General features: G+C 43.2%; 1 long non-coding RNA gene across 1 annotated transcript in view; it reads right to left on the bottom strand.

Moving 5' to 3' along the window:
* Nucleotides 1–2381: 2381 nt before the first annotated feature.
* Nucleotides 2382–9642, bottom strand: part of LOC121822535 (uncharacterized) — a 69080-nt gene continuing 61819 nt past the window's right edge. The window contains exon 3 of the long non-coding RNA XR_006063714.2: nt 2382–2465. This is a non-coding gene — a long non-coding RNA (uncharacterized LOC121822535). The remainder of the gene's footprint in view (nt 2466–9642) is intronic.

The following is a 9642-nucleotide window of genomic DNA, read 5'->3' as shown; positions in this document are numbered from 1 at the left end:
AGTCTGTCTTACAATGCATTAACAATACATACTTATGAAGCCAGAATGATAGTAATTACTTTGAGGGGAAAATAACCTCTATTTCTGGAGGTGAAAATCATTATGGATTTACATGTTAGTATAATCTGAGCTCCAGGAATCTATAATTTCACTGCTGAGTCTTTAAATTCACTTGAGTTTATGAATCCTTCATTTACTGTATAGTCATACTTAAATGTGAAGTAATTAGAGCTCCAGGGTCAGTTCCGGGTCAGATGAGAACCATGCTAATGAAGGTGATCCTTGAATAGAGCTAAGTGTTTGTTGCTCTGCTTACTCTCTCAGACTCAGGAGGCAGTGTTGTTGGCTTAAAGTCAGCATAATTGTGTAGCAATAATCCCCTCCTCATACCTTTCTAATGTCTGAAATTTGACTTAGATGTATCCAGGCTATTTTCTTAAAAAGCAGTTTCTACAAGTAAGAAAACAGTATGAAATCAAACATCAATTTCTTGGCTGTTTGCCTCACCATCAGCAAAATGTCTCCCTAGAGACTGTGAGTCTGCTGTAGTAGATACATAGCAGATTACATTGTCTATTATTGATCAGTTATGATTCTTGGATCATATCATCAAAGTAACAAAATAAAATGCAAGCAAAAGAGCAAAAATAATGTTCTCCAATGATCTTCAAGTTTTCTCTGCTTAACTATCGACATTAGTTTACAAAGTAGAAAGTTTCCACATGACCTTTTCACAGCACCTTGATTTTGAGTAGCCCTCCTCTATCCCTTTTCCCCAGATCCCAGTTCTCCATCCCTGTTTCAATGCTTCTGTCCCAACATTCCCTCCCTCTATTGTTAGATCATATGTGTTCTGTAGCAGGCTATCTTGTACTGCCAGCCCCAAAACCATGACATGGAGACTTATTATTAATTATGAATGCTTGGCCTTAGCTTAGACTTGTTTCTAGCTAGATTTTTTTTTAACTTACATTAACCCATTTCTATTCATCTATGTGCTGTCCCCAGGCTCATTTATCTTGTCTACATTCCATCTGTTTCTGTTTCCTGCTTCCTCCATATCTGGCTGGCTGACTCCCCTTTTCTCTGCCTGCCCACCCCACCTATCCATCCTCTGATCAGGTGTTGGCTGTTCATCTTTTTAGTAGAACAATCAGGTGCCTTAGGCAGGCAAGGTGAAGCAGCAACAACACATCTTTATATAGTTAAACAAATATTCTATTCCACAACAATGGTCTACTATCCTGCCTACTGCTTTAAGGCCTCCCACTCATGGGGTTTTGTTCTTGTCTTTTCAATGTTGACTCTCTATCCCAGTTTTATTTTCTCTCCCATTCTAGAATGTCTTGTCTCTGTGCAACTGTCATAAGCTCTTATCTCTGGCTCCAGACATTCACATCATGCCCTGATACAAGATCATAAGTCCAAACTGAGCAAAAACATGGGTATAAAGTTGAGGATGGTGACTTAATGTGCCATGGCCCGCGCAGCTGCAGCACAAAATCTGGCGAGGGACGCCGAGGTTAAACAGCACTCTAGACACCCAGTTTCAGTTGGTCAGGGAAGCAGCTCTCTTTATTCGTACCAACATGGGTTTATATACCCCTCTAACAGCAGGAGTCAAGGAATGGTTACTCTGTATCTGTAGACAAGCTGGACACTGTTTTCCACACAGTAAAAACCACAGGGGAACTGATCCCCAGCACCCTCCGGAACCCAACTGCACATTTTTCACACAAACAACTTAACTTGGACAGGACAAAAAGGGGCATTTAAAATTAAGACAGCAAACTTACTGCTGCCAACATTAATGAGCAAGGAAGGAATAGTGAGATGCTTCGATAAACTGCCTAGATAAAATGATAAATACTAGTTTATTCGTTCTTTGAGAATTTCAATGTATTTTGATCAATTTCACCCCTCCGCCGTCCCACAACTCCTCCCATATTTACCCGACAAGTCCCTGAAACCCACCATCTTCATGTCCTCTTCATTTTTTTTTAGTAATAGGTTCCAATTTGTGCTACTTATGGATGTGGGACCACTCAGAGAAGTGTTTTCTACATGCCATGACCTACAAGGAAACAAACTCTCCCTGCTCAAGAAGCCATCGACTGCCAGTAGCTCCATAGGAAAGGTGGGTGTTCTGGAGCCCCTGCCTTCTCCCTGCTAGAATGTTGATTTGCTTACACTTGTACAGGTCTCGTGCAGGCAACCACAGCTGCCATAAGTTCAGGAGTGTAGCAGTCCTGTCATGTCCAGAAGACACTGTCTTGCTCTGGTCTTTTCAGCCCCTTCTTTCATGGTGATCCTTAAGCCTTGTGAAGTTCCTGGGGTGACATGAGATAGATACTCCATTTGTGGCTGAGCGTCCCACTGACATTCTCTGCACTTTGATTAATTGTGAGTTTCTGCATTAACTGATGTCCAGGTTTTAGAGAAACATCTCTAATGAGGGGTGTAACCTATGGGCAGAAAGATGTGCATTTAGAGGAAAATGTAATACTCTGTCCTGTTGGTTAAGCAAAGTAATAGAAGTAGGGTCATCCCAAACATTGGTTCTTGGCCAGACTTGATGTATCAGACATGTGTTTCTTGCTCTGAAATAGGTTTTAAATCCAATGAGAAATCAGTTGCCCCAATCACATCAGTGCCACTATCACACCCATGGACTTATCTTGCCACACTAGTCATTATTGTACTTAACAGAGGTCACAGCTGGTTAAGACTAATGTTGACTTTCACATGTATCCCAGGAACATGCATTGTGCCTTCAGTTGCTATGAAAGCTAACAAAAGAATGTTTCTCTGGATACAAAAGGACAGCTCTGTATATGCACTCCCAACACTTAGATACCATGCACTGGGCTTGGACAAGCTCAAGCCGGACAAAACTCTAGCATGGAGAGGGGAGGGGGGCATGCAGTCCTACCATTAGTTGAGGAGCTACTGGCAATTAAAGAATGTGGCCCCTGGTAAGTCAACCACATTCCAGTGAATGGCCACACATCCAAGTGTATATGGGCAGCACAAAGCAGACGTCATGGTAAAACCAAAAACAAAGAAACAAACAAAAAGGACACAGAGTTGGGTGGTTAGAGAAGGAGAGTGGATCTTGGAGGAGTTGGGGAAGCTAGATGAATATGATCAAAATGCATTTTATCAAATTCTCAATAAAAAAATAAGATAAAAGAGAATGCTAACAAGGGAATATTTTAAATAGAATTTTCAGTAATAACGTTTCTGGATGCCAGTAATAATGAGATACGATGAAAAAAGATCTACCATCATCCCTATATAAAATATAAAATACTAGAAAATTAGATAGGGCCAGAACATAGATAATAAGATTTCATTGATATAAAAGCCTTGAGTCAACGAAGAGACAAATTGTGTTTGTGAAGGAAAATGCCTAAATGATGGAAGATCTTGGTTCTGCCAATATTTACCTAGCTGATTTTGTAATAATCTCAAATGTCATTTTTTCTTATTCAAAATCTCAGGTAACCATAAAACTTGTTCTCATATAGAAAAGAGGGAAATGACTATATATAGTATGTAATGTAAATAGAAAAATGAAATTGCTTTATAACATCTTTTTTTTTTTACTTTTATTGATTTTTTGCAGATTTCACATTATGCATCTGGATCCCTCTCATCTCCCTGCCCCTCCCCTTACATTAGCCCTCTGCCCTTGCAACCTTGCCCCCAAACAAAACAATACTTAAAAAAAATAAATAAATAAATAAATCAAGCAAGCAAAACAAATAAAAACAAAACAATAAAACAACAAAGCAAAACAGAAAACAAACAAATCAAACCAAAACAAACAAACAAAGAAGAAGAATCTTGTTCTGAGAGCTGGAGTGTGGTCCATTGAGCCTCACTCAGTTTATCCTTAGTCCTTTCATCTTCTCTTGCAAGTGTTCATTGCCACAAATCATTGGTCTGGTTCCAGGCCTCTGGCTTCCATGACACCGTAGATAATGGGCTCTCACTGGGCCTCCTCTTGGGTATCCTGTTGTTGGCCTGTGTCCTAGAGATCCTGCAGTTTGGATCTGCAGGTTCGTCCCTCTACCTTGCTCTAACAGTTCACAGATGAGGTGGATGCTAGAGTGGGCCAACTCATAGCCCTAGTTCTGGGCCTGAGGGGTAGCTGGGTTGGTCAGCCCGCCAGCTGTCCCAAATTATCACTATTGGGCAAACTCTCCAGCACTGCCTCGGCCAGCCCACCCAACGCAGCCTGCAGCAAAGAGCCAGGCCAGTTCTCTTGCTCTCAGGCCCTTGGGTTCTGTTTACCCATACTCACATGACCAGGGCCAGCTCCACTGTCTTGCCCAGGCAAAGTGCAGAGCCCTTTTTTCTCAATTGCTGTAGGGATTATAGGAGTGGGGGCCAGGTTAGCTCACCTGCTCTCATCCCCTCAGGGCTGGCTCACCTGTATCCCCACACACACACACACACACAACAGGGTTAGCTCTAGTGTGCGGCCCAGGCAGGGTGCGGGCCCACTCTCCTGTGTGCTACAGCTGGTGAAGGGCAGGGCTAGTTTCCCCATTCTCATGACCCTGGGGCCAGCTCTTTTGCCTGCTGCAGATAGCAAGGGGTTGGTGGGGGAAGGGAATCTTTCCTTCACCTAAGCTACCATATAGCTGACAAGGAGAGGAGGGGCAGGGTCAACTCCGTTGTTCTTGTGACCTCAGGACCAGCTCACCTGTGTCTCCAACTACAGGGTCATCTCTAGTGCGCTGCCCAGGTGAGGGGTGCGGCCATCTTTCCTGATTGCAGGGCTGGGGATGGAAGACCAGCTCTCCTGCTGCAGTATCCAGGGAGGGGCAGGACCAGCTTTCCCAAAGCCAGTGAGAGACAGACCCCAGCCAAACCCCAACCACAGCAGGACCCAGACATGGTCCTAGGCCATCGCCTGGACTCAAATGTCACCATGACCCCAGGTGGCCGCTCAGGCCATGAGTTCAGCATGGCCCCTCCAGCAGCTTGGCCCTCAGACACCACCGTGTTCCCAGGTGGCTGCTCAGACCCCTGGCGTTGGCATGGCCTTCAGTGGCATCAGGAACAATGGACATCAACTCAGACCCTGGCTGCTAGAGGGCCTCCTACACATACGTGGCCCTCAGCAGCAGCCCTGTTCCAGACGACACCATGGGCCCAGGTGACAGTGCTGGCCGCTCAACTTGGCATGGCCCTTAAGCACCAATATAGGCACAGGTTGCAGCCCAGACCCTGGGCATCCATGTGGCCCCTCTTTGCACCATGAGCCTCCAGACAACAACACAGACCCCAGCACGGTAGGACCATGGACCCCCACGTAGTCCTTGGCATCAGCCTGAACCTAGATGTCACCCTGACCCCAGATGGCAGTACAGGTCACTCAGATCAGCATAGCCCCCAAGGCAGCATGGCCCTCCAATACCAACCTGGCCCCAAGTGGCAGCCCAGACCACAGGCCTCTACATGGCCCCCGGTGGGAAAAGGAGCCACAGACATCGCCTCATGTCCCCTCAGCTGCTTCAGGGCCTTTAACCAAGACTGAACCTTGAGAGTAGCCCAGGCTTGGGAATGACCCTGGACTCCTCAGGGGGCTAGCAGGCCATCCAAATTAGCCTCTTCCTCACCACCTTCATCTCTACAGATCTGCCTCTTTCCCCATCCCAAGAACTACTCCACCTCTCTCTCCCTTCCACCTCTAGACCCTGTATCTGCTTACCATAATACTGTCACCATAAGCACCTGGCAGCACTTGGTTGAGACCTGCCCCTGCCTCCCCCACTCTCCCCCCTGTGATGATATTTTATTTGTGCTCTAATAAAGCTTGCCTGGAGCTTAGAGGAAAAAGCCAGCCATTATATTAAACAGAAGTCAGGCAATGGTAGCACACGCCTTTAAACCTATCACTTGGCAGGCAGGGATCTGTCTGGATCTCTGTGAGTCCATGGCCACACTGGGGAACAGAGCCAGGCGTGGTGATACATGCCTTTAATCCCAGCACCAAGCATAGAGGTCTGGAGATCTGTACAGACAGACAGGAAGTGACAGAGCTGGGCAGGAAGAGGAAGTGATGTAGCTGGGCTGAGAGAGCGAATGAGAGAACAGAACAGAAAGGCACATGGGCGTGGGTAGACAGGAGTAGGTCTCTTTGGAAACTGCGGAGTTGGTGAGGTGAGGTTAGCTGTGGCTTTCCCTATTTTCCTTGATCTCTCAGGTTTTCACCCCTATATCTGGCTCCATGTTTTTTAATTAATAATACCATTTAGAAATTCGTCTACACCACCACCCCCATTCCCAGCCTTATGGCATGGCTGGGCGTTGTTGCTATGCTGCAGCAGGGGCTGGAGTCCTAGGGGCCTCCCAGTTAAGTCCAGCAGCTTTCCTCCCCCAACCACATGGCATGGTGGGGAGCTATTGCTGTTACTGCATTGTAGCCTGGAGCTAGAGTGCGAGTGCCGGGGCCGCTCCTAATTGAGTCCTGCTCCCACCAGCCACAGATGGCTGGAGCTGTTGCTGTGTCATAGGCCCGGGGCTAGAGTCTGCTTTACTACATCTTAAAATGTGTTTATTCATGTTCTATCATGGTCAAAAGAGAACAGAACAGGTAGACAACTAAGCAGGCAGATTAAACCAATCAAGAAGGACAACGCAGACACTATTACCTCCAGCTTAGAGGTACAGAGTCAGAGCTGGCTTTCTCAAGCCTGAATGAGGAAACTGGCACAAAATTGTGCATAAAATTTGCCGTAAAGACGTCATACCTGGATACACAGTAAAGCATCAGAAGCGTGAATGCAAAAAGTCAATCGTTCTCCCAAGCAGCTCACCTTCCATGAGCAGTTGTGATAGTGACTCTAGGTTACCTGGCAGTCTGCCTTGAAGGTGCAGACTATGCAGTGTATGGTCACCAAGGCTACTTCCATTCCCATGTAAAATGAACTCACTGGCATTAAGCTTTCTATCAGTCATGAGTGATTCTGCTTTATCCCTGACATTCCTAAGAGAACAAGCTCCCTGATCAGAGATCAGGGTTTAGATGGGAGGAAAAACAGACCTTGGAGGGCAATGCACTCTTCATGTCCACCTTTCTGGAAATTAGTATTCTGAAAGGCAGAACATTGGCCTTCTACTAGTGAGATCTGACTTGGCTGCTGGAAGGATGGGATTTTCATCTGTGAATTGTGATTTTATATTTCATAGTTTATAAATGTCATAATTCAGTGGTGAGATTATTTACAGCATAGTGAGAAAATAGATTATTTTGCAAGAAATCAAGCTAAATGTTTTTCTCATGCCTTATATATAAGTTGTTTCACCTCTGAATAAGAATTACTCTCCCAGGAGCATGAAATTATGAGCATCGGTCCAATTACTGCTTATTTAATATTCCTTCTCACCAAAATATTTAGCACAATTTAAATCATCATCGAGTTTGTTGTAGGACTCAATATTTTAAAATCAACCATAGAATCACAAAAGTTATATAATTTCTCCTGGTTAGATTATTCTGAAATTTTTCTATGAAGCAGAGTTAATGAATTTTATTTGTGCAATTTTGTGACCTAGTTTTTGATTATTACATTAAAAACCATACATATTTTTAGCTAATGTGACACTATTTGTGGCATGATCAAAGTAAATTTTGGGGGAGCACATTTGAAGTTTGGATAACCTCATTTCTTATCATATACAACCATCTTAAAAGTATATAGTCATTTTTATTTGGTTATATCTCAATTCACTATGCTTACCATGGTTAATATATGCAAAGGTTACATAATTTTCTCTTAAGTAGTGGAAAGAATTCCATATTCACCAAGAAAGCTAAACTGCCCATGCAATAGCATTGGCTGCCGATAAAAGACTCCTCGTCAGCCCTGTGTTTGGCCCATCATAAACTGAGTAGAACTATTGACAGGCCATGTCACAGAAGCTGAATACAAATTTAAAAAACACAAATACTAGACCTATCAAACTCTTGAGCCAATATCACAAGGTGCAAATCTGGATTTTCTGCAATACAGAGCAGTGTCACATGGTGTGAAGTGCAGGTCAAGAGTCAATCTTTTTTATGGAGCTAACCTCGGCTTTCCAAGGAAACATCCCAACATTGCCCTTATTTCTATAGACACATAAAAACCTGTTTTAGTACACAGATGCTTAAATTATAATCCTTTACTTGTCATTTCAGTCATAACTCATGAAAATATCAGCTCATATTCCTCTATGCAACTTCTTCACCTAAATGTTCATAAAAACACTGCTGGCTTGACAAGAGAGGCATCGCAAAGAAAGGAAGAACACAGGACGTGAAGGAGAAGATTGTAAGTGATAAAATTTACATGTATTCCCTGCAAGTTATGAGATAAAAGTCAGAACACAAACAGCCCCATCATATAGCAATGCACAATGTCAGAGTATGGCTGGTATCTCCTGCACTCTTCTATACAATTGCAAGCCTCATAAGCAGTTAGCTTGCGTCAGGCCTCTAAAATGAAACTACATACTTTATGGGAAGGAAAATGGTGTGGTATTTGAAGCTTGTAGGAAGAAAAGGAATATGATAATTAATTGTAGCTTTGACTAGCTGAATGACACACTCTAATCTTTGTAAATGATTGTTCCAAAATAATCATTATGCTATAGAGTCCTAACGTATTTGTTTGAAACTAATTGTGAACTTATCTGCACTCAATGAGCTGCCTGTGAATTATTAAAAGGCTAAGCCAGAAGAAATTGTTTAGTTAGCAAATTAATCTATAACGCATAAAATATGAAGCATCTGAAAACACAACCTTTTGGCTCAAGCTTTAGGTCACCAAATTCTGTATTTTGATCTCTCTGACATTCAAATAACTGGTTGAAATGTTAAAAATTCAGTCAATGCTGAAGTTGTTTATACTTATCTCATGCCAGACATCTAGTTTGACATTTTGGACTGAATTGTCAGAATTGATCCTTTGTCTTAACATCAAGAAGATACACTGATATAATTCAGACACACACACACACACACACACACACACACACACACACACACACACACACATTTAAATAGTAGCTTTCTTTTCTGCTGTGTAACTTTGATGTACTGTAGGATATTATAAAAATTCAAGTAATTCTGAATGTAACTGTTTTATAGTAAAAAAAAAATGTTTCCCTTGGGTTATAGGCTGAAGGGGCTTTTGAACCTTTTGTTGATGTCACTTTAAGCACAGAGTCTATGCTTTGAACCTTATGTTTAGGAATTACAAACTCTGTGGGTTCCCATTAGTTGTAGGAAGTTTCATTTCCATCATTAAATCCCATCCAGTTGCTGACAATTCCAAGTCTATGACTTTTTGCAGAGCCCCCCAACCTGAATAATGCAGTGAAGGGCAGAAGGGTCCCCAGCATTAGTGTGCTACTGGGGAGTGGACAGCACATCATAAAGCCCGGCAAGGCCAAGTGCTATGTCACTCCGATTTCTCTTTGCTACGCTGCCACTGTTTCTGATACCAAGAGACCAGGTTTAGAACAAATGCTAAAAATACCAAGTAATAAGCTAGATGCATCAGTTGCCATTTGAGATCTGGTGTGTCATGTGAACAGTTCCTAGCTCCTTTTTCTATCTGACAGAGACTGTGGTGATGTCTC

Source organism: Peromyscus maniculatus, chromosome 14 (assembly GCF_049852395.1).
Source record: "Peromyscus maniculatus bairdii isolate BWxNUB_F1_BW_parent chromosome 14, HU_Pman_BW_mat_3.1, whole genome shotgun sequence".
NCBI classification, from domain to species: Eukaryota; Metazoa; Chordata; class Mammalia; order Rodentia; family Cricetidae; genus Peromyscus; species Peromyscus maniculatus.
The sequence above is the reverse complement of the archived record's forward strand: the minus strand, read 5'-3'. Positions and strand labels throughout refer to the sequence as shown.